The sequence below is a fragment of the Platalea leucorodia genome (assembly GCF_965183815.1).
Source record: "Platalea leucorodia genome assembly, chromosome: 6".
Lineage (NCBI taxonomy): Eukaryota > Metazoa > Chordata > Aves > Pelecaniformes > Threskiornithidae > Platalea > Platalea leucorodia.
This window is the reverse complement of record NC_138828.1, coordinates 41824768-41849624: the sequence shown is the minus strand read 5'-3', so window position 1 is coordinate 41849624 and position 24857 is coordinate 41824768. Positions and strand designations below refer to the sequence as shown.

Here is a 24857-nt window from a genome sequence, read left to right as displayed (position 1 = left end):
TTAATGGAAAACTTAAGGAAAAGATAAGGTCTTTGTAAACTTTCACACTGAGACAAAGTAGGTCTCTTGAAAGACTGTAAGTCTGAGAGTAGCTGTGTATTAACATTGGTGATTTTGGTTTAACCTTGAGCTCAGCACAAGCTATGTGTTTCAGTAAATAGCAGAATGTAAAATACCAGTACTGTTTTATGGAAATGAAAGTACTTCTGAATTTGTTTCTGGTTTATGTCTAAATGATACTGAGGGCTTCACTTTTAGGGAGAAAAAGGGAAGGTATGGTCATTCACCATCTCAACAGGTTGTAATAAAAAAATTACGTGTGAGGAAAATATGAGCAAGGTCCCCTCTTCCTCCAGTAGTTTTCCTTATGATTTTGTCCATGTCTTATTTGCTTGTTTCCAATAACTGGCAAGCCTTGTATTGCACTAATGAGAGAGGGTGTGTGTGTGTGTGTGTGTGTATGTGTGTTTGTTTGTGTGGTTTTTAGTTTGTTTGTTTTTAACTGTAATTCTGGTCATATACAAGAGAGCTTCTCAAGCAGAAGCACTTGTGTGGGAGTATAGTCCAGGAGAACAGTACTTCTGTGGGGCTTAACAGAACTTATTGAGGGGCTCAGAAGCACTATAACACTGTTTCCATAATTGCTTATCTTCTCAGAGTTTAGATTTATTTAAGGCAAAGAAGGGATAAATCCTGCTAATGCTGTAATAGGCCTCTCACAGAAACAAATGCTAATCCTGTTTGAACTACTACTATGTTTTTCTGACTACTTCCACCACCTTTAGGAAGCCAGTCACTGTATCCAATAGAAATTGTTTAAAAGATGAAGTATATTCACTGTTTTCACTTTGCTTAGTTTATTTGTAACGATAAAGGCTAAAGATCTTGTATATTTGCTAGTGTATTCATAACTACATTTGTGTCTTTTTTTTTTAATCAGTTATGGGATAATTTAATTTTCCATTATTAATCATCCTCCTTTTTAATGGTTCTTTCTAGTTCATCAGTACCTCCTGCTATTAGTATCGTTTTACATATTGTATTTTTCCATGTCCTCTTCTGAAAATATTCTTAATTAGTGTTCCACATCTGACCAGTTTCCCATCAAAACGTGCAATACTTGTTCATTATCTTGCTTTCATGAATATTTTTTTAAGTTCAGATTTTTTTTTAAGACCTGGGAACATATTTAGGTGTACTTTTTCTTATACGTCTGAAGATACATCAACCTTTAAGAAATTTCTATGAATTCTTATGAACTTTTATTCATTAACTAGAAAGAACAAGTTCATTAGTGTAATAATGATAAATGTTGTTGAACTTTTCTGCAGAATTCCTGGCAGTTTCATTAAATATGAATTATTTAGTGGTCTTTTAATTAAACTTTCATGCACTGTTCATGAGCAGTTTTAACCCTAATGTGTAACTCTAATTAAAACAAAATGTTGTAAGATTTATTGCAATAAAGAGGCCTAATTTTTAAATACAGTCTGTCTCCAGTTTAAATGTCAAAATACCATAGAGTCTTAAGTCTAGCAAGAGCAAGCTTACGTATCATCTGTTAAATAAAGTCTCTCATTCTTTATTGTGAATATCTTTCACAAATATCTTAAAATTACTGTTTCTTTTCTCATTGTTTTAGGGTGATCAACACCTTCCTTTTCACTTTCTAGCAAGCAATTGAATCTAACAAAGAATTCCTATCGCACTACATTATTTTTACAGCATTCTTGTAAGGAGATACATAAATGGTGTATGTATTTGCTCTATGTAAGGCACCATACTTATTTCTGCTAACACCTAACTCAAGCTAACAGTTATCTGTATCTCGAAGACTAAAATTGGCTGATTCCTTTATGTTCTAATTACATGAACATTTTAAGAGATAATTATTTTTGGAAACCCAATTTAAGTAAAGGAAGAAGCAGCTGTCATATTTCTAGCTCTGTACTAAATTTTCCAAAGGAGGGTTTGAACTTGACATTGCTTCTGCAAGGTTCTTCATTACCCAAGCTGCCTTATTTATTTATAATTTTTACAAGAGCATATAAGTCACAGGACTTTAACTGTGTATTTGTACACCTCTGACTTCTAAACGTGTAGTTGAGGTGAATGGCTAAGAAGAATATCAGTGCCAGAACTTTAAAACAGATTGATAAGCAGAATAAATTTCTGAACTGAGTATAAAATACTTCCCTCTTCATGGTATCCCATTTTAGGGCGTCTTGGCTAGTAGGTAATGACACGTATTTGTCTTGGTTTTGTGTCTTAGCTAGTAGACTTAATTCTAGATGAAAATTCTTGTTCTAAACCCAAAGCAACAAAGTAACATTTTTAAATGCTTGCATGTTTTTTGTATTTCACTTTTATTATTTTATACTTGTTTTTTCTTCTATCCCTTAAAAAAAGGTTTGTGCCTGTTCAGTGGAACACTAAAACCTGACACCCTGTGCCTTACAAAGACTGACAGTGTCGTTTGGCTGGGGAATAATTTGGTGAAAAGTAAGGATCTGCATTTAATTTTTTTGCTTCTGTGCACATCGCATTATTTCAAGTGTCTGAGTCATGGGCTGATTTGCCAAGTAGGTTATCAAATCACTCTTCAGTCACATCCTTGTTTTTCCTATAATGTGTTGCAGCCAGAATTGTGGGATCACCTCACACACTGAGGTCTGCTTGACCTCTGTCAGCCTAACAGTCAATGAAATTTTAGTCATTGATCTGACCACAGCGGGTATATTGACATACAGTGTTCAGAGAACTAGCTGTATATGTATTCTTATAAGAATTACAGTTAGTCAGTGATTTACATTTTATTTTTAATGCTTCTTTTTAGCTATGTTTTTCCTGAATAATATACCTTTTTTTTTCCCCCTCCTCTGTCACTTTATGGTCTTTTGGATCTCTGGAAAATTCTAAAATTGCAGAAAGAGATGTAACCATGTATAGTCTGAGTACATCATTGAAATGTTCTAGTGAAATAAAATCTAAAGATCTGGCAAATAGTTGCATTTTATTTATACACTTGGTATGTAAAACAGTGTTCCCATGGTCATTTTTAATAAAGATGAGAAAGTGATATTTAAATTCCAGATTTTCCTTAGTCTAAGGATTGCCATTATTACCTTGGCAATAAAATCTTTATTAAAGCCACTTGGTTACTGCAGTGCCTGGAAGAAGTAAATCCAGACCTATGTGTTTTTAGTTAAAAGGGCATGAAAACTCTGTCCTGTGCTCTGTTTGCTCATGGACTCTTGCCTACCCTCTAACACCGCTATGGCGCTGAGTGACATTTCAGTGACCTAAGCATGCATGTGCTGTCATGCTGCTGATGTGTTGTTTTGGTTTTTTTTTTTTTTTCTCCATATTGCCCTGCCTGAAAGCAGGACTTTAATGTCCACTTACAAGGGGACAAGGGGGTGTGTGTAGTACTCCAAAGCATTATGTTAATAACTGTGGTAACAGTATACAGTAAAAGTGTAAAGTTTCACTTTCATGAAACACTAGTTCTGGATATCTTCTTCAGAGAATGTGATGTCACACTGAAGTGGCATTGCAGAGAAGTACCAATACTTAAACTAGCATTGTAACTAGTTTAGAAAAATAATTTCTTGACATTTTGAGAAGTCATTCTATTTGCATCACTGAAACCTGCTAAATGTGTTGGTAAAAGTGAAAGGAATATAGTTCATAGGGATATAGAGGACAACCGTTTTAAGAAGTCCTGATATGTGCTCATGAAACTGTAATGAGCCTACCATCTCCTTAGATTTTCCTCTCTTTTGCTCCATGTTGGGTTTGAACCTCTGCTGAAACTGTCTAAGCAGCATAATCATACTTGTTACCACATTTAGTCACCTCTTGCTGCCCTCTTTAATTTGTAAATTAATTCAAAATTTGTAAAGTAATGCTGGCAAGCCCATGGAACCGGAGAGGAGAAGGGAAAGCAAATACTGAATACAACAAATGATATAGAAATTCAAATAAAAGTTTTGAGGGAGGGGGAGAAACCAGCAACCCTTCTGCTTCTACCAGAATCTATATTTGACTAATGCAGGTGCATATATGTTAACCATTTGTAGTCACAATGTACTGCATACTTGGATTTGTCAAATGTTGTTCGTATTTATTACTGTGATCTTTTTGCTGTCTGAAGCGTAGAGGACTCATCAGGTTTCTGCATTCTTTTCAGTGTATGTGCTCCCTTGGCGCCCTTCCCACTCCTCCTTCTCCTCCCCTTTCAAACAAATTGACATTACTAAGAGATGGATATCAATGGAGATACTCTGGTTCAGCAACAATATCTTAACCACAGGCTGGCATACTAACAACGAAAAAAAAAGTTAATCTACTTACCAGGTGCATATCTCTTGCTAACAAAAAAACAGCTCTAGCGTGATACATTTTTCTATTTAATTGATAACATTTTATGCCTGTCACGGCATTCGCAGTATATCGTTAAACCTATGTGGTAAAGGAACAGTTGATGGTGTTTGAAGGTCTGTATATTATAAATGTTACTGGCCTAAGAAGCTCATATGCAAGAAGCTGTAAAGCTGTAATTGCAAAATTGCTATACAGTAGCTCTTTTTTATACATTCCATGTTCATCTCTCTGAGTTATTTGGAAGTTATGCAAGTCAATGCACAGGCATCATTTTGTGTTAAAGAACTGGCATGTCTCCATTGGAAGTCTGGGTGCCTTATTCAGTGCGTTTCCAAGCAGGGAGGGGGAGGCTGATGGGGAGGAGGGTGGAGGAGCAGGCTCAGTTTCTGGGACTGCTGCATCAGGGTAGGGCATTGAGCACACTTGTATGTGTGCGCGGTTGGTCTGGGGGAAGCACACCCCTTTCAAGGCAATACTGGGCAAACCTCATTTCCAGTAGTAATGGTAGCCCCATGAGTGCAGGAGCGAAAGGGGATTTTGGATGCAGTCACCAGCTGCAATCATGCATGTTTGTTTCCTGAGTACCGTGACCTAGCAGTCTGGTTTGTGTTGATAAATGTCGTCTAAAAATATATTGTATATAGTCTTCCTATTTTTGAAGTCTTTGAAATTTTGCTAAGGACATACTAAGCTAAGTAGATAGGAGGGGTTTTTTTGTTTGGTTTGCTTTGTTTATAGCAGAAATTGAGTCAGTCCTTTTAGTTTTCATATTTGGTGGGGGATTTTCAAATCCGTATATATATGTGGAACCCGAACAAATAACCTGATTTGGTGGACAGTGGGAACAAACAGTGATTTCTGTTGCTTGGTAAGTTTGAAAAGATTGAGCTGCAGGTCAATCCAACAGTTATAAACTTGTTGGATTTTATTTATCTTGGAAGGGCTAAGATTAAATTTTTCATTATTTTGTATAAGGCCTTTGCTTAACTATTGCTATTTCTGAACTTAAAATGCAGAAAAATCGGAGATGAGTTTTGCAATCCTAATTATAAACTAAATATTACTGGCAGAGTTAAAATTGACATAAAGACACTAGAGTATATACATCTGCACATTGCTCTTTGAAATATCAAAAGAATGTATGGCTATTTGACATTCACATCTGACACTGGTTTTGAGAGGCCTTGTGACTAATACCTGGCTCTAATTTCACTCTTAAATGTGCTGTATTTACTTTGATGGGAGCTGCTCGGGGTTTACAGTCAGAAAAAGTTCTGAATTCCACTCCAGGCTTTGGAGAGTGTAGAAGGATGAATCTTGTGATACGTGATGAGCTTTCTTACAGCAATGGATATCTTAATAATTTCACCAGTTTCCATGGAATTACATCAGTTGGGCAAAACTAGGTGATCAAAGGTTATTGACCTGTGTTTCTGGTCATATATCAGTTTAATTAATTTTCACTTTTCAGTCTTTTAATAAAGTATATTTATAACTTTGACCAGATATAGGGAGAATGAATGATAAAAAAATGTAATTGATTGGTATGTTGTTAACACAGCATTTCAGCAAATAGAGGAAAATTAACTAATGGGTTAAGGAGTATGCAAAGTAGCTTTCAAAAGAGGCGGATAAAATTTAATAGTTTATTCTGGTGTCTAATTATTATTAGGTATGTTTTTTTTTTAATTCTTGGTACAAACTGGATATTTAAAGAATATGAAAATGATTTATACTTCTAGACAGAATAGTAATACTATCAGTAAAGTGAGCCACAGGACACAATCATTACAAATAGAGACCTTATTTGGATGTTTGTGAGAAGGCGGCAGCTGAATGTTACACAGGAGATTTCAACTTCAACAGCAATTTAAAGGCAAAAAGTCTTTCTTTCACAAAAAAAGTAGTTGTGGTTTTGCTGAAAAACATTCAGTTTTACTTACTGAAAGATTACAGAATCTCTTCTAATTTGCAAAGAGAATGCTGGGACTGAAATGTAAATTGTTTTTGAGGGTAATTCAAAAGATATTTGAGTGTTTTGAATAGTGTTCCTTTTTATTTTAAGCATGTTATGTTCTTTTTGCAAGTGAGTCGTACTTTTCCACCTACAGTAAAATCATAGAATCATAGAATGGTTAAGGTTGGAAAAGACCCTTAAGATAATTCTTCCTATAGAAGGAGAGTATCATAAAGATTCTGGTATCTTTTGGTACCTTATCAGATATTAAGACAATGACAGAATTACCTATATAATACAAAAATAACAGGAAATTATCCTTCTTCCTTTGACATAATTTTCTTCCCATGACTTCTGAGACAATGTGGTGATGCTGACGTTCTGCAGAGTTCGCTTGTGGTGGTGACAGGGCAATGACTGGGCAATTTTCTGTGTAATTAATTATCGTACCCGAAGAGGAAGTATTGGGCAACTAACACTGGAGGAGGAAGAGCGATTGGAGTATGGAGGAAAGGAGGGAATGCTCTCACTGTCTAACCTTTCCATAAACCTAAAATTATAATCTGGGCTGCTAAGAAAGAAGAGATATCCAAGATGGAAGTAATGCCCATTTAAGAAATTGAAATACTGCTGACTTTAAGAAGTGTTTCATGGAACCTGATATTTGACATAAAACGTAGTTATAATCTCAGCAATAACAACAAAATAACCTTCTCCCCTCTCTCAGACCTGGTCTGAGGTTTCATTATAGAAAGCCTCCCTTGAGAAGGATTTTCTTGAACGACCATTTCATGGAACTTGTGTAAAAAATCTGCTTAGATAAAGTGTTTTAAGTGAAGTAGAATAAAGACTTTGACTGAAAAGCAATTTCGTATCAAGGTCTAACGTGAACACCCTGTAAATTATGGGCTAATGTAGATATCTTTTTATATAGTTGGACTGATGCTTAACTTTTAGTTACTCTCCAGTTTAAAGCAAGCTTTACACCATTAAGGAGAGGTTGGTTGTGGAATCTCCTTCCCTGGAGATATTTACAAAAAAAAAAAAAAAAAAAGGCACATCAGTGTACAAGATTGGATCTACATGACAGAGCTTGGGGTGGGAAACAAACGTCTCTGACAAGCAATGGTTCTGTGTCTAAGATGACAGTGCTTTACATAGTTTATGAGATTGATCTTATAAGTTATTATTAGATGCTATTGTGTCGTTGGTTGCAAATTCTGACTTGTTTTTTTGTCATGTTGCATCTATCCACCTCCTCTTGGACGCTGCTTAGCTTGCTGGGGTCTGCCAGGTCCCTGACCTCTTTACAGGGGGTCCCTGGGCCACCTTCTGTGGTGCTTGCCATCTTCAGGAGTAGGGATCTTGTCCTTATCTAGCGCCTTGAGAGCAGTTGGGGAAAAGAGAGGGGAGCTATAATTTTCCTCAGTATTTCAGAGCTGTAGCCTTCAGATTTTCTGTTTATAAATACAGAGGCCTCAAAATCTTTGACTATTAATAGCATAGTAGTCCATCTATTCAGGGCAAATATAGGGGGTATAAGCATGTGTGGCAGTTTTTCCAGTAAGCCTCTGTCGAGTAAAGCAGATTTTTGCGTTCCTTCATTTCCATTAACTATAATAGCCTAAAATTCTCAGTGTTATACAACTTGTTTTTCATTATTTTTTTCTAAGACATTTGTATTGTTCTTTTTGAATAATGTAACCCTTTAGTCGTTAGTTGAGACACTTTCTTTGAACAGAAAGAAAGCAAAAGTAAGACAAAAATATTCTTCAGCTATGCAGGAATACATGTGTCTTATTTATTGCAGTATTTCAACTGAGTCCTCTCATTACCTTAGATCAAGCATTTGAATGTGATTGCATCTTGCTTGGTGGGACAAATGTGTCACCTTTAATATTTGAAGGTGAAAGGGATGATAAATAAAACCAAATGTTTTTACTGTATGCGATTACAAGGGTGTGGGAGTTTGCACTGATCTTTGATATGCAAAACTGTCTATTAATATTTCATAAATTATTTTCGTGGTGTAGTTCTAGATAAACTTCAATATAATATTTCAGCTTAATATTGTTTTCAGTGAATGCAGCAGAAGGAACCTGATTAGGTTGTGTAGAGAAATGATTCCTAAGCAATTAAGGAAGCTTTATTTAAACCCCTGATTTTTGCATAAAATAATTCTAAATACAAACTAAACATATACTGTAATTTACTGGAGCCTAGTTGTTTTGTTTTGGGATTTTGGGTGTGTATGTGTTTGTTTTTTCCCAAGAGAAAATGTCAACAGGGATATTTGCCAGTGCCAGGCCAAATTATCATTAGTTACATTATAGTATAAAAGTGCTGTCAAGCATGCAAATGCTTGATGTATTAAACCATACAATAAACAATGCTTACTATATTTTACCAGTAGGCACCTTGTTTTTAACACTAAAGATTTCTTGTCCACTTCCAGTCACTGTTATAGTTAATGTGTTCTCATTCAAAGCATATTAGGGCTAAGAGAAATCACTTTTAAAAAAATATTATTATTTTTGTACATAGCGTGATATTTGGTTTGCAGCTATTTCATTTGACTGTACGCAATTTTGTGTGGTGAAGCCTCTTGGGTCCACTCTGTATATCAGCTTCATTAAGAATTATTCTGTACAGACCAATTTATCATCTCAGAAATGGTCTGCACAGAGCTGCAGCTAGACTCTTCCTGCTGCCTGATTGATCTGCTTGTCTCAGATAGCATCCTAGCGTTGACTCAGCCCAGGTATTAGCAGCTTTCAATGTACCTGTAAAATCAAACCCACTAATTAGGCCAGTTGAACATGTCTAGGTTATATATCTGAAGTTACAACTGTCTGAAACCATTTCTGTGCTGTCTGAGCTTATGCTGGTGTCTTCATTAAATGCTTGTAGCTAGAAGCTTTGCACCTGTCAGGTTAGATACATGAAAGCATGTACCTGAGCCTTTTTGAACCCTGTGGGATTCAAGAGTTGTTTTAAGCCAAAGAGTGCACCAAGTGCTTTGCTGTATTTGAACCTTAACACATCATGCATTTTACAGGAATAGGCTCATGTTTCCGTATATGAGATTAAATATGCAGGTGCCATTCTCTATATGCATAGTGCAAACTTTGGCAAATGCTGCTCAAGCAGTCACTGAACTTCAGACATTTGTAACTAACAGCGTGAAAGTCACTTACCATCTTGATTTAACATTTTAAGAAGCATCTGTATTAGTTTCTTAGTATCTTCATATATTTCATACAGAAACATTAATGACACAAATATGGTATTTTTAGAGTAAGGATGTGCAAGATGTCAAGTTACAGCTTAGCAAAAAAATCTATCCAAAATAACACAGGTTTTCTAATCTCAGACTCTCTGAGGTGCAGTTGTACACTGTACCTGTTGTGACCGGAATCTTCCCAAATCCCTCTGTCTCCTTCCCAATCACACCTGCACACACTTACACAATTAGCATTCAAGAATAAATTGGCAGTCTTCTGACATTTCTAGAAGTTCTGTATGGGGGCAAAAGTCTTCCCTCCTCCCAAACTCATCTGCTCTGGAAACTAGGTTTAGAACAGGACTTTAGGGAAGAAATACTTTAACGAGCTCAATGCACACTAAAATACTCTTTATCCAGTCCCCTCAGGAGATGCTGTGAAAGAGTCTCCCAGAAATGTGTAGCATGATAACTCTTCGCAATTTGTTTGGTAGAAAGCATAAGTTTCTGCATGTTGAAGACAAAATGAAATCTTCCAAAATTCTGGATATGCTTAAGTTGTGCTGTTAAATTGTACAGACAAAATCTGTAGTACTCCCTATCAGTTGTTTATACGTATTTCATTCTGTGCTAATTAGCGCACAGTCAAATTCAGCTAAGGCGGCAGGGCATGGGAGTGAGAGGAGTTGAATTGAGGTATATGAGACAGGCAACTGACCGTGGCTCTTACTTCCTGTAGCGTAGATTACTTTACGAAAATGCCATTTATAGAATCACTAAACCATGTAGTCATTGAACACAATAATCAAAGGCAATCAGAAAAAAATTAATTCCTTTTCTTGTGTGCATATTATACAAAGAGAACGTCTTTCTAGGTGTTAAGTTTATTTTCTTTGTATATACTTAGTGAACAACCCCATGAGGTACTCATCAAATATTCTCTGAGGGGGAAAAAAGTATTTGGTGTTTTTGATTCAAAGATCAGTTTAGCCATAGAGTATATTTCTGTTTTCAGACAATTTTTATGGGTGTGGATGGCTGCAAATTTAAAAGTCTGGTTTCCAGAACAAGTAATAATCTTGTTTTTTCATGAGTTTGCATGAAAGAAGAAGAAAAAAAATAAAAAGGCTCATTTTCTTATCATAAAGTTGTCTTCTAGAGTATTGTGAAACAGAAGAAAAACAATGAAAACTGGGTAGGAGATGGCAATGTTCACGTAGAACTGAAGTGCTAAAATATGCATATCAAAATATGCAGGTGTTTGTTTTTTTTTTTTTACTTAAGTAGAATAGAAAGACTGCTTACTGACTCCCATTATTTTGATTAATATTTAGATTAGTATTTAAATAGTAATTAAACAGTGTTCTAGGCATAATTCAGCTGTTGTCCCTGATCTTGTTGTTGTCATGATACTTCACAAAACTAAAGCAAATGTTATGCTCAATATCTTGTTACAGGCAAAACAGAAACATACCTCTTAAGGAAAGTCAGAATTTGTTATTTTCTTAATTGAAATCTTAACAGACTAATCTAAAAATTATTTTTAGCAGTTCAGATTTAATTATTACAGAAAGAGAAACAACAATAAAGAAAACAATAGTCCAGAAAAAAACATAATAAAGTTAAATAATAGTGCAGTTAGTACAATAAATAATAATACCGTTAAATGCACACCTCCTAGTAGTTCTTAATCTTTCACTGCTGTGAGAAGTAGTGAGGGGGAAGAAGGGCGGAAAATATGGCAAGTTGTCAGCATCTTTTTGCCTGAAGAAGTCTGATCATGATGTTTTCTTCCTCCTTGCCCTGGAACATATAAAACTTGAGATGTTTTTATATGTTTGCTAGGACATCTTTGCACCTTGTTGTTCCTTCACTGTTCCGCAAAGGTGCTGTGGTGCATTTTGCATATGTTAGATACATGTTTCTTTGTTCTGTTACCCCCAAAACCAGTTTTCTCCAGAGTTGGATTATTGTTTCTTCAACTTCAAGGAAACCCCTCTTCCGTTGCCAGCCTGTGCCCCATCTCTGGACATCCCAGGTACTCCTCTGTGCTGCATCCAGTGCTGCCACTTCTTGAGGCCTCTGCTCTCTTGCCAGGTCTCTGTTCCTCTACACTATGCTATTCTACTAAAGCCATAAATGCCCCACTCTACACAGAATAACTACTTGCCTCTACCATGTATATAAAAACTATGCATGTACCGTACAAAGACAGGTACATGTGAACCAAGTTAAGCATACTCATCTGGTGGTTAACAAATGCCTGTTATAGCTAAACCAGGTGAAAAGAAAGCTTGAGGCAGGTCAAGACAAGCTCAAAGCAAGCAAACCTGATAAGCCTTAGTCCTGAGTCCTTACAAACTCAATAGGAAGCCTGTGACCTACTACTAGTGATGGCAATACCGTATTTATAGGACGACAGGGCTACACATAGAGTTTGTTGTTCATTTGCTTCTAAAGGGACAAATCTGAACAATGTTGCTACTAGGTAAATGTATATTTTTATTATATTTACATCTCATTTTAATTGCATGAAGTTAGATTACAGTATTTGTAGTCAATGCAAATATTGACACCAACTGAAATATGCATGTTTTTAATCAGAATAAATTATTAGACTTCCAGACAGTTATGTCAAGATGGTCCTTTTTATTGTAAAAAAAATTCTTTCACATCATTTTGCTGTTGGCATGCGTAGCAGCAATAGCTAATGTTTGGGGGAAATAACTTCCAGCTATGTACTTGCGTAGTGTCAAACTGCAGGTATCTTGATAATATTTTTCAATATTTACAGCGTACTTTATGAATTTTAGCCAATATTTTTCCTGGCAAGATTTTGACTGTGTGCAATTTGTTTTCTTAGGTTTTTTTTAATGAACGCAAAACAAAAAAGTTGATTGACAGCATTTCAATTAAAAAAACTGTAGCTGTTCAAAAACTCAAGTATAAAGAGGTAACATTACATTGAGGATCCAGCATATTGTTTTTTATACCTGCAACACGTTTGGATTTCTAAGTATCTGTAAAATTAGCCCACAGACCTATTTTGGTTTATCAACTTGTTCGGAGTTTATGGCTAAGATTGTTTTCCTCAGTTTTTTCAGTAATACTCTTCACTTACTTAATAAGCTATAAACTGTTAATATGTTTATGATGTGATCTTTTAAATATAATCAGACAGGTATAAGCTTAAATTATGTATGTTATAATTTCCATAAAGACATGCAGCCATTTCATAGAATCATAGAATCGTAAAGGTTGGAAAAGACCCTTAAGATCATTGAGTCCGACCATTAACCTAGCACTGCCACGTCCATCTATACCATGTCTTCAAGCACCGTATTTATCCGTTCTTTAAATACCTCCAGGGATGGAGACTCAACCACTTCCCTGGGCAGCCTGTTCCAATGCTTGACCACCCTCTCATTTCTTCCAGTTCAAGCAAGAGCTGTAGAAATATGCATCATTTTTAGAATCATGAAGGGATCTTGGGAGGTTGCCGTGTCCAACCTCCTGCTCAAAGTTAGAGCAGATTTCTGAGGCCCTTGTCCAGCCAAGTTTTGATATCTCCAAAGATGGGAGTCTCCAAACTCTCTGGACAGCATGTTCCAATGTTTGACAACTCTCTTTGTGAGGAATGTTTTCTTGCAAATTGTTGGAATTTCCCCCGCTGCAATTTCTGCTTGTTGCGTCTCCTTTCAACTGAGCGCTTCTGGAAGAGACCAGGTCTATCTACTCTCTAGATCCCTGCTAGGCAGGTAGAGGCAGTAATTAGATGTCCCCTGAACTTGTGATCTCAAACCCAGCTCTCTCAGCCTTTCCTTGCAGAGGTCGGACGGTATGGCAGTGGTGAGTTGTTAAAATCATAGAATCATTAAGGTTGGAAAAGACCCTTAAGATCATCGAGGCCAACCGTTAACCTAGCACTGCCAAGTCCACCACCAAACCATGTCCTCAAGCACCACATCTACCACCTGTCTTTTAAATACCTCGAGGGATGGATACTCAACCACTTCCCTGGGCAGCCTGGTCCAATGCCTGACTACCCTTTCAGTGAAGAAGTTTTTCCTATTATCCAACCTAAATTTCCCCTGGCGCAGCTTGAGGCCGTTGCCTCTCGTCCTATTGCTTGTTACTAGGGAGAAGAGACCAACCCCCACCGCTCTACAACCTCCTTTCAGGTAGTTGTACAGAGCAATAAGGTCTCCCCTCAGCTTCCTCTTCTCCAGACTAAACAACCCCAGCTCCCTCAGCTGCTCCTCATAAGACTTGTGCTCTAGACCCTTCACCAGCTTCCTTGCCCTCCTCTGGACACGCTCCAGCACCTCGATGTCCTTCTTGTAGTGAGGGGCCCAAAACTGAACACAGTACTCGAGGTGTGGCCTCACCACTGCTGAGTACAGGGGCACCATCACCTTCCCTGGTCCTGCTGGCCACACCATTCCTGATACAGGCCAGGATGCCATTGGCCCTCTTGGCCACCTGGGCACACTGCTGGCTCATGTTCAGGTGGCTGTCAACCAACACCCCCAGGTTCTTTTCCACCAGGCAGCTCTCCAGCCACTCTTCCCCAAGCCTGTAGTGTTGCATGGGGTTGTTGTGACCCAAGTGCAGGACCTGGCACTGAGCCTTGTTGAACCTCATACAGTTGGCCTCGGCCCATCGATCCAGCCTGTCCAGATCCCCCTGTAGGGCCGGCCTTCCTACCCTCCAGCAGATCAACACTCCTGCCCAATTTGGTGTCATCTGCAAACTTACGGAGGGTGCACTCTATCCCCTCATCCAGATCATCAATGAAGATATTGAACAGGACCGGCCCCAATACTGAGCCCTGTGGAACACCACTCGTGACCGGCCACCAACTGGATTTAACTCCATTCACCACCACTCTCTGGGCTCGGCCGTCCAGCCAGTTTTTAACCCAGCGCAGAGTGCACTTGTCCAAGCTGTGAGCAGCCAGCTTCTCCAGGAGAATGCTGTGGGAGACAGTGTCAAAGGCCTTACTAAAGTCCAAGTAGACAACATCCACAGCCTTCCCCTCATCCACTAAGCAGGTCACCTTGTCATAGAAGGACACCAGGTTAGTGAAACAGGATCTCCCTTTCATAAACCCATGCTGGCTGAGCCTGATCCCCGGGTCGTCCTACACTTGCTGCATAATGGCACTCAAGATGATCTGTTCCATGACCTTCCCTGGCACCGAGGTCAGGCTGACAGGCCTGTAGTTCCCCGGATCCTCTTTCCCACCCTTCTTGTAGGTGGGTGTCACATTTGCTAACCTCCAGTCAACTGGGACCTTCCCGGTTGACCAGGACTGCTGATAAATGATGGAGAGTGGCTTGGTCAGCTCCTCTGCCAGCTCCCTCAGTATCCTTGGGTGGATCCCATCTGGCCCCATGGACTTGTGCGCATCCAGGTGGAGGAGCAGGTCGGTGACTGCCACCTCTTTGACAACTGGGGCTTCATTCTGCATCCTATCTCCATCTCCCAGCTCAGGGGCCTGAAAACCCCGAGGATGACCAGTCTGACTATTAAAGACTGAGGCAAAGAAGGCATTAAGTACCTCAGCCTTCTCCTCGTCCTTCGTGGCAAAGTTTCCCTCCACATCCAACAAAGGATGGAGATTCTCCTTGGCCTTCCTTTTGTCCCTGATATATTTGTAAAAACATTTTTTTGTTATCTTTAACAGCAGTGGCCAGTTCAAGTTCCAGCTGGGCCTTCACCTTTCTAATCTTCTCCCTGCATAACCTCACAACATCCTTGTAGTCCTCCTGAGTCGCCTGCCCCTTCTTCCAAAGGTGGTAGGCTCTCCTTTTTTTCCTGAGTTCCAGCCAAAGCTCTCTGTTCAGCCAGGCCGGTCTTCTCCCCCGCCTGCTCGATTTATGGCACGTGGGGACGGCCTCCTCCTGTGCCTTTGAGATTTCCTTCTTGAATAACATCCAGCCTTCTTGGACTCCTTTGCCCTGCAGGACTGCCTCCCAAGGGACTCTGTTAACCAGACTCCTAAACAATCCAAAGTCTGCCCTTCTATAGTTCAGGGTAGTGGTTTTGCTGACCCCCTTCCTTGCTTCTCCAAGAATTGAAAACTCTATCATGTCGTGGTCGCTGAGCCCAAGACAGCCTCCGACCACCACATCGCCCACCAGACCCTCTCTGTTCGTGAACAGCAGGTCCAGCGGGGCACCTCCCCTGGGGGGCTCGCTTACCAGCTGCGTCGGGCAGTTATCTTCCACACGCTCCAGGAACCTCCGAGACTGCTTTCTCTCTGCTGTGCTATATTTCCAGCAGATATCTGGTAAGTTGAAGTCTCCCATGAGAACAAGGGCTAGAGATCGTGAGACTTCAGCCAACCGCTTGTAGAATACTTCGTCTGTTTCCTCATCCTGGTTGGGTGGACTCTAACAGACTCCCACCAGGATGTCTGCCTTATTAGCCTTCCCTCTGATCTTCACCCATAAGCACTCAACCTTATCATTACCTTCATTGAACTCTAGACAGTCAAAACACTCTCTAACGTACAAGACTACCCCACCGCCTCTCCTTCCTTGCCTGTCCCTTCTAAAGAGCTTGTAGCCACCCATTGCAGCACTCCAGTTGTGTGAGTCATCCCACCATGCTTCCATGATGGCGACCACATCATAGTTTTCCTTCTGCGCAATGGCTTCCAGCTCCTCCTGCTTATTGCCCATGCTGCGTGCATTGGTGTAAATGCACTTCAGCTGGGCTATTGATCTCCTCTCCAGCACAGGCATGCCACCCCTAGGCTCGTCCCTAGCAAGCCTGGTTTTAACCCCTTCCCCCTTCAAATCTAGTTTAAAGCTCTCTCAGTGAGGCCTGCTAACTCCTGAGCCAGAATCCTTTTCCCCCTTTGTGACAGGTGAACCCCATCTGACTCCAGCAGGCCTGGTGCCATGTAAACTGCCCCATGACTGAAAAACCCAAAGTTCCACCTCTGGCACCAGCCTCTGAGCCACGTGTTGATGAGGCGGGTCCTCCTGTTCCTTTCCGTGTGCCTCCCGGCCACTGACGGGATGGAGGAAGCACTACTTGCGCTCCTGATCCTTCAAGTAATCACCCCAGTTCTCTAAAATCCCTTTTGATCATCTTTGTGCCTCTATCAGCTACCTCATCACTGCCAACCTGAACGACCAATAGTGGATAATAATCGGACGATTTTACCAGCCTAGGGAGCTTCCTAGTAATGTCTCTTATCCTTGCCCCAGGGAGGCAGCAGACTGCCCTGTGGGATGGGTCTGGTCAGCATATCGGGCCCCCTGTTCCCCTCAGAAGGGAGTCGCCTACGACGATTACCCTTCTTTTTTTCTTGCCAGTGGCCGTTGTAATGCGTGGGGCTGACTGGTTCCCCCTAGTCAACCCCTTGGATGGGTCACTGTCTGTACCTTCATCCTCCTGGCCCTCAAGTTCCAGAGCCTCATACCTATTGTGTGAGGGCACCTGGGGGGGCGAGGTCGGCCGGGAGAGGATTCACCTGCTGCCCGAGCAGGGATCTGCATCCCTCCTCCTCTGTCTCTTGGGTCCCCTCCTTCTGCCTGGTGGCAAGAGGGCAGGGGAGCCTCTCCTTCTCTTGATGCTTCCACCTGGCGTGCTTGTCTCAGGGATGGTAGGGAGTGACTCCACCAGTCTATCTCCCTCTCGCACTCCCTGATACTCCTCAGTCTTGCTACTTCTTCCTTCAGCTCTGCTGCCATGCTGAGCAGATCCTCCACCTGCTCGCACCTCACGCAGGTGGTGTCTCGGCAGCCCTCCATCACCGGAGCAGGGCTCTGGCACTCCCTGCAGCCAGAGACGTGGGTGGCTGCATGTTGGAGTGGGAGCTCCCTCCCCTTCTGGCGATGGCTGACTTTAAGTTGGTTACAGAATGTAGCTCAGCGTTGCAGAATTTCTTTCTTATGTTGCCTAAAATATGGGACTTCCTCCTCCCCATATAGTATGACATGATGATGCTTATACCAGTGTTTTTCAGCAGACATCTCTAAAGCTCAAATGTTTATTAATTTAAGGTTTTCATCCCATGAAACAGAAGTGGTATTAAGCATTATATTTCATTGTTTTCAAAGAAATGTTACCAGGTCCTTAAAAGTGAATCTTATTTGATTTTATTGAATTGACCTAAAAACTGGCACAGAACAATAGGGAATAGGAACATGGGAGTGAAAGAAGTCAATCCCGTCATAGACTAGTGAAAGCCATTAATTATTCCTTTCATAGGGTGACCAAATACCATTTTAAAGTAGGTGGGGTTGGGAGGCCTTCTCAGCCTAAATATATCTTCAGCATTACTCCTGGGATTGTTGGGTTGAGGTTTTCTTTGGCCTGAATCTACAACCAAGGGTATAACTTTTTTGTTTATGCCAGTATTATCCTTCCTTTTACATGGGAAGATAATTTTGTTTACTTTGTTTTTCACATAAGGCTTTTTAATATACATGAGTTATTTTCCCTGTTGGTCTGCTTTTTGGCTAAGGTAAACAAGCCAAGATCCTCTCCTTTAACCCTGCAACCTGTCTATTCCCCAACCTAAGATTCATTTATTTGCTTCAGTTGCAGTCTGAATTAATTTTCCTTGAAAACAGGTGATTATGCCATCTTCCTGCGAGTCTATGTATGTGGGGTTTTGTGTGTAGAACTAAACTGATTTCCACACAGGAGCTGTAGTTTCCCTCTTTCTTCTGGGAGCTTGTGGTACAAGAATGTCATGTGCTGGTACTTTCTTCAGGCCTCTGTCTGTCTTTCCTGTAATTACATTTACTTTCCATATACATAGCTCCTCACATTCCTCTCACCTCTTCCTATAAAATGTCCTGCAAAAGTCGTTGCCTGCAATTTTTCTGTTTAACACCAAAACATTTATTTTTCTACTTGCTTTTGATTTTCTGCTAGTATTGCTCTTTAGGTTGTCCCTGAGATGGACGGAGCATAGCTCTGTACTTATTTTTCCTGATTCTGAGCTTCTCAAAAAGAAGGCTAAACTCAAATGACTGTCTGTATTTATAAAATAGACAATTTCAAATTTTTACATTAAAATTGATGTGATTTAGTAAGAGAAGAATAGAACTGAAAGTCTTGTAGACCCTTTCCTAAAGAACAGCTCCCCACTTCCAGGCTTGGTTTCAGTCAGCTCTGTGGCTTTCTTTCAGTCCTGACTGCACAGTTTGGTCTGTAGGAGTGTGCTCCTTCTGTCCTGGGGAGGGCTCTCTATCAGCCCAGTCCTTTTAACTGTTTCTTGGACTCTTGCATAAGCTTCGGATTCCCAGGTCCTTGCTGCTGCTCCCGCTGATCCCACCTTGGACTCTCTTACTCCCCTATGGGAGAGGCAGTCTGCCCTAGAGATTCCCATTACAAAGGTCAATGTTCTCCAAACAAAGGCTTTCAAACTAACACAAGTATGGTGAGAAGAAACATATAAAACAGGCACTAAAAGTGTGCTTTAAAGAACTTTAAAAAAAAAAGTTAATTCAAACACAACTTGACAGTCATAGAACAGTGATATGTCTAAGTGCAACACCAAATAAACATGGTGGGTGTAGAGTTGTTTCTATTCAGAGTGCTTAAAATTTTGCTAAAATAGATATTCACACAACTCAAAACAAGGTTTTGACTGCCAATAAAAAGATAAAAGCAAATTGTAACAATTATTTGCAACACATGTAAATTTCATTTAACTCTAATCAAAGAATATCTACGATTTAGGTGGAGTCATAAATCACAGGGAAGCCTATTTTTATATATCTAGTTTTGGAAGACAATATTTGGGGTTTATTTTTAGTTATAACACCACAAACAGATGAAGAGTGAACAATGGGTGTGACAGATGTTTTAATAAGGCATTTGATATGTTACCTCGTGAAATTTTGCTTGCAAAATCAGTTACAATTGGTTCAAATATTAATATTGTAATGCTCATTACACACCTTTGGAGGAAAAAAATAGTATAGCTTGATTGATTAGACAAATATGATACTTAAAAATATTTTATAAGCATGTATTTGATCACTTGAAAGGAACAAGAAACCGTTAATTTTTTGCACAGCTGTTTTTCTCTTAATCAAATGACACAAATATTTCATTTGTTTGTGATGACCTTTTTATTTGTATTTTACTTCCAGTCCTGTATTTCATAGTCTGGCTTTACTAAAGTCTTCCTTTACTTATACTAATTATGATTTTATGTAAAATATGAGTCTTGTCAATGTAGTAAAAAAAGCATAGGGTAGAATTTTCACATGATAAGAAAGGAAACTTAAGAGATCCAAAGTTGGAAACTGAGCTTTTTAAGAAATTATGTAGAAGCTTGCTGAGCAATCAAATTGGTGTGAGAGTGAAAAGATGGGAAATTTGTCACTGCCTAGGAGTTACACACTAAATGAAAAATAAAAGTGGCCTTGCGTCTAAGTTTCTTTCAAAGAAAACTTGTAAATCTCCACATTCTCTGAACAGAGCTAAGTCATCCATCACTTTTGAAAGCAAAACAAAATTGATGTGGTTTGCTATATTTGATTAGAAACCATCAAGCAAGTGCACAAATGAGTAGGCAGTGAGTTAAGGAATAACAGATTTACCAAGTGAAAATTAGAACAATTTATTTTGAAATTAATTACCCTGCAACAGAAATGCCTCTGAGGTCATATTAAAAAACAATAACATATTTTAAATGATATTTTTCTATACTAGTCTTACATGAATTTTATTTTTTAAAAATGTTTTTACTATGAATAACTATCACTGATTATTTTCCTGAGGTAATTTTCTGTCTTTTTCTTGAGCTTTTTTTAAAATTATTTTTAAAATAAAAAAATTGTTTATTTCTTTATGAAAGACATACTGTGAAATATTTGGACTAAAAGGTTATGGCACACATCTTTGCTATTGTTAACATCCATACTTAGAGTGGGGAATAAACACACATTTACCACTCTGTGGAGTAAAATACATATGCATGTACATACATATGCATGTACGTATATATACACACATAAATCTGGGCATCTGTGTACAGAAGTAGGTAGTGCAAGTGAAAGTTTCTATAGCAAAGGATGCACTTTCCATTATCACCTTTTTGTATACGTAAGCCTATGGATGAATTACTTTTATTTCTCATTATAAGGTAGTCATACTTTAAGTTCATAAGGATCAGCTTCCTTTTGTTGTAATGACTCAGGTGAAAGTGGAAAACTCTTCAGACAGAGCCAAGTGAAGTACTATATTTGAACTGGTCAGTGCAGTATTGACTCATGATATTCTCTTTTTTTTTTGTGGTTTGTCATTTAACAGTTTTTTTAATCATTTCTAAATGTCTTCAGTCCTCTCACTGAATGTGGGATTATTTCACTTTTTAATGTGATGTTCTTAGGGTACAGGATGGCATGAATATGTGAAGGTGTTAAAAGGAGAAAGGATGCTGAGATGAAACTGGAGAGCTATCCTGGATGATAGGAATCTAAGTAGGCATTGGCTTTAATAAACCGCCTTATCAATTGTGTCAGGCTTCTCCTTGGAAGAAATGGGTTTGTTCGATTGAGAAATACATTATGAAAGCCAGTACAAAAACATTATATTACAAAAGTAGATATTGGGTTGGACAACCAAGGGATAAGGGAGCTGGTGTGAAACAGGAAGCACTAGTGCCTCTTCTGGTTCCCGTTTTCTTCATTTCTCTTCTGTTCTCGTGCTTCCTCTTCATGCTCAACTGCTCTGACCCTCTCACCCATATGCGAAAAGGATAGTAGTATACAAATGAGGAACGGTGCTGAGCCACAAACTTGACTTTTTCTTACCGATAAGAAAAGCACACGTAACTTTTTGGTTTGTGTTTCTTCCTAGTTACCAATAGAATAAATAAACAGACTTTATCCTCATTTGGCTTGTATATCATTATTTACACATTGTTTAGTCAACATTGTTGTTCAAGTCAAAGGAAAAACACTGGGTAATTGTAATAGGACCAAGACTAAAGTCTTGGGCATTGATTCAAATTAACTTTAGTCTCTTGACAAAAATTGTGCTGAGCATGAAAAAGTATAAAATATCACCTTGTTAAAAAACCCCAAAAAAACCCAACAGACTAAAACACACTAGTGACAAAGGAAATTCTACCAAGTTCAAGTGCTCTGAGATACTTGAGTCTTGGTTTTTGTTAAGTCAGTGTGTATTTGCTGTGATAGCCAATTCTCCTGTCAAGCCAGTACTGGTACCATTCATTATTATTGTGTATGGAGTTATGAAGAAAAATGTGATGACAAGGAATAAGAAGTGCAGAAGGTAAAGTGAAGTGCTTAAGAATTTATTAAAGGTCATTGGGCAGTAATGGAATGGCAGCCTGAGTTATGGGTATTTATGTGCATCATAGCCAAAGCTTCTGTACATAGCAGTAGGGGAGAGTCAGCCAATGTTTGAGAAGCCCTTTGGTGCCACAGAAGCAGGTTCTAGGTTAGTCCGTTTTGCTTGTGTAATCTCAAAGCAAGACAGCCCCACTACCACCCCACGAACTCCCAGCAACCATGCTGGCAGCTAAGAGAAGTCAGAGGTTTGCAAAGTCTTCTTGCACAGCGTGGGCATAGCAGCCACATTAGAAAGAGTGCAAGTACTTCTGGGGGATGGTTTTCATAATTATACTGTGTATCACATAGTTATTTAATTTTGGGAAAATATTTGTATTTCTGATGTACTCACAAGTTAAACGCGAGCATTTTAAGTAAGGTCACATTCTAGTGTGATCTCTACTCTTGGGAGTTAAAAAAGGGTCAAAAGAAGATTTAATTTGACTGGGATTTCTAGAATTGTCAACAAACTCTAACTTCCACAAGTGTAGAACTTAGAATCAAGCATACAATACATCCTAATATTTGTCACCAAATACAAAAGTAAAGTTATCTTATTTTTTTTTTTAAGGGATTATTAATATGATCTGAAAAACAAAAATAAATTTGCCATCAAGAAAGAAATAAAAATACCAAATGAATAGTAGAACATTCTGACATGAAAAATCTTATGTCCAACTGTTGTTTCACTCTTATAGTTTGTACCTTGTATAAATGTTGATAGAGACTTGCGTATAAAGATACATGTATGCAGTGCGTGCGTGTATTTATATATCTACTATACACATATAGACAAAAAATATAGTAAGGGCCAGCATTCGTGCAAAAAAGCTTTTGATCTTGATGCTGCTTTATGTAGGAATTTGTTATTCTACAATCCTGTGTCTTTTTTTAATCATTCCCACCCATGTTTTTGGCATTCATCTTTAAAGCAGCAACAGTAATGAATCAAGAATATGCTTAGGAACCTTTAACATCAGCTTTTGAGGTTCCTAAAAATGCTTTGGCTTGGCTTAACAATGTGTTGTTTTTTTTTTTAACATGAAACAAACTAGTCATTATTATTTACGCCATGTAAATGCATAATCTTTATTGTCCACAAAAACTTGAAAATGAGAACTGCTCTGAACCATGGCAACCTGTGTTTTTATTTTGGGTTTCTTTGTCTGTCTTAATTGAATGCTGAAATTCTTGCAGGACTCGAAAGCTCAAGTATCGATGAGATTTTTAAGTGCTGTAAAATCTGTTATAAAACCAATAGATGTTGGCTATGCTACCCAGCTGTCCTTTTCTTTCTCTGTGTTATTTTGTGATATTCTATATTCCGTGGAATATAGTACTCCCTTGCTCTTGTGTTATGGTAAAACAATGCTAAAGTGACAAGAATAGCTGGGTGGCAATGAGCCCTTTGTCAGTGTGTTGTGGATGTGTCTCTGTGTGTGTGAGATGGCAAGCCGAGGGCTGCGGATGTTACTCTGTCACAGACAAGACTCTCGGCTGCGATGCCAAGAGTGCTATTAAAGCCGGTGCTGCTAGTAATTAGCTGCACTCATCACATTTACACGGCGGTCTTGGATGTGGAAGTAACACTGGTGTAGACATTGATGATCCAGATACACATGTGTAAAATTAGCTAACTCATTTAACTAGATTTGACTCAATTTAATCAGTAACTTGTTGGTACAAAAAATATCTTAAGCATTCACTGTAAATCAAGGAGAGATAAGCAGAGGTTATGACACTAAATAAACATTATTTTTACGGTCTGATATTGTAAGAGATTAGTGCAGTAACTCCCAGTTTGTGGGAAAAAACTTCAGAAGCAAAGTGTTTATAGCCCAATTTTAAAGACTAGTCAGAACACGTGAGTGTGGCTGATGAACATAGGCAGAGACCAGGACGATATATTTGTAGTCACCATTTTTCTTTTTTTTTTTTTTTTTTTTTAATCTGTTGAATTTTAATCCTCCATCAGTTTCAATGTGTCAAGTAAGTAGCTACTGTGTATAACTGTGTATGCTCCTTTAGCCATTTTGTTTGTTGAATAAACTCAGTTTCTTCTTATATTTAATAAACATTTATAGGTATTTATTAGTGAAACTGTACTCTTCTTCTAAGTTTATTTTTGTGTCCTTTTACATTGTAGAAGCCATACTGGTATTTTCTCTCTTTGTGTCAAATAATCACATATGTATTCATTTTTCTCTTTAGGTAGGATCTCAATTTTTTATTTTATCACCCCTGTTTAAATGTGGCTTTCTGTTTTCTAATTTTCTCTCAGTAAGATTTTTTCTTTTTTTTGACATCATAATTTTTTTAAGTGTCCCTGCTTCAACAACAATCCATAGCTCAAAAAAAAAAAAAAAAAAAAAAAAAGTTAGAGGAGAAATAAAATCTTAAATGGTGAAAAATTTGAAACTAGTGTATCTCTACCTATCTATAATTGACTGCTGTTGCTTTGGGGGGAGGAGACTGTGGTAGAAGGCTACAGTTTGTGAGTGGTTGGGGATGAGCAGGGGGAAGCACAGCCAGGTGAGAAGGTTCTGCTGGGCCTCATGTCCCTGAGCATTGAATAAATCATGCATATTGGATAAATCATACTGATCATGTGGGTGTCATCAAGTTAAAACGTCAGTTAAACTGTACTGTATTTCACGTTTAGTGTCTAAGTTCTTACTGTGTTGCAGGGGCAGGGGACTGATAGCAGGAAACCAATGTTTACTTTTTCCTTTTCCAGACCCTAGGTGATGTGTAAGACCAAATGAAAGAAGCGGTACTCATTTACAGGTGTCCAAATAGCACAGTTCTCATATTTATTCAGAACTGCTTGAAGGCTGAAAAACACTAGCCTAATTATAGTTCTTATAGCAGAGATCATTTGTGAGCACAAATAATACCATAGGAAGCAAACAAAAGAAAAACAAAGATAGGTCCTTGGAGATCTAAGTCATGA

General features: G+C 38.7%; 1 protein-coding gene across 2 annotated transcripts in view; it reads left to right on the top strand.

Moving 5' to 3' along the window:
• Window positions 1-5167: 5167 nt before the first annotated feature.
• Window positions 5168-24857, top strand: part of FSTL5 (follistatin like 5) — a 362482-nt gene continuing 342792 nt past the window's right edge. Inside the window, exon 1 of one of the 2 annotated variants that reach the window (XM_082314957.1) lies at window positions 5168-5254. The gene's annotated coding sequence lies outside the window, so the exon portion shown is untranslated. The remainder of the gene's footprint in view (window positions 5255-24857) is intronic. The other variant, XM_082314955.1, reaches the window with a different exon arrangement.